General features: G+C 53.1%; 1 non-coding gene across 1 annotated transcript; it reads left to right on the forward strand.

Moving 5' to 3' along the window:
• The first annotated feature begins 374 nt into the window (after positions 1-374).
• On the forward strand, positions 375-456 carry TRNAL-AAG (transfer RNA leucine (anticodon AAG)). Its single transcript has one exon. It is a non-coding gene; the product is annotated as a tRNA-Leu (tRNA).
• The last annotated feature ends 603 nt before the right edge of the window (positions 457-1,059 follow it).

Consider the following 1,059-nt stretch of genomic DNA (forward strand, 5'->3'; position numbering starts at 1 on the left):
TTCTGGTTGCCTTAAGCCATCAATTGGCCTTCTGGGAGCGACCCTGCCAGCTGCACTGAGGCATTGCACAGCTTCAACAGGAATGTCCGACTCTACTTGTTAAGCAGTAGGGTCTGTATCTTTGCCTCTTTGGATCTGTTGAGTGTCCTTCTCCCTAATATCCGAGTCCCGTGTGCATGGCCAGCCTCACTGAGAGGAGGACAACTCCGATTACAGGTCTGTGATGAACCATTAGGAGTTCCCAAGTGCAGGGGGGTTAAGGTCTCTATTCCCTCTACCAGGTGAGCCGGATGATCAAAGTTTTGCTCTGCTTCTTTAAGTGTGCAGCACACTTGTGTATAGACATAATTCTGGGTGCCCAAAAGCAGCACGGTGGTAGCATGGCCGAGCGGTCTAAGGCGCTGGATTAAGGCTCCAGTCTCTTCGGGGGCGTGGGTTCGAATCCCACTGCTGCCAGCAGCCCTTTTGCAGGACGGGAGCTAGGGAACTACCGCTCCGACAGCCTCACCTCCATCCCGGGAAGAGCTAGGGAACTACGGCTCCGACAGCCTCACCTCCATCCCGGGAACAGCGAAGGAGCAGCTCATCCCGGCCGCAACTCCAAGCATGGGAAACACAAGCAGCAGCCCTGTCAGGACTACCTCCTTCCGGGAAGTAGTCACTAGGGATCCACAAAGAGGAAATCCACCTAACCAACCTGGGAGCCTGGGATGAGGGGATGATTGGCTGGGTAGATGAGGGGAGAGCAGCAGATGGTGTCCATCTTGTCTTCAGGAAGGCTTTTGACAATGCTTCCCGATAACAGGGAAGAGGAGAGAATAAGGGAATGGGGAGAGCTCCACTCATAGGTGGAGCTCAGCAGATAAGGAAGCCAGAGTGCTTGATGTCACTGATGTCACTTGCACTCCAGAGCTCTTCTGTGCTGTTTATATGTGGTCTTGCTCACACTAATACCAGTGATTTAATTGACACAAAGAGCAGGATCTGTGAGCAAGCTCTCTGGGATTTTTTTTAGGTACGCAGCCCTACAGCCTATGCAGACAGGCACCTAGCTCACCA

This window comes from Tinamus guttatus, unplaced genomic scaffold, assembly GCF_059628265.1.
Source record: "Tinamus guttatus ecotype Peru unplaced genomic scaffold, ASM5962826v1 Tinamus_guttatus_pri_ptg000287l, whole genome shotgun sequence".
Lineage (NCBI taxonomy): Eukaryota > Metazoa > Chordata > Aves > Tinamiformes > Tinamidae > Tinamus > Tinamus guttatus.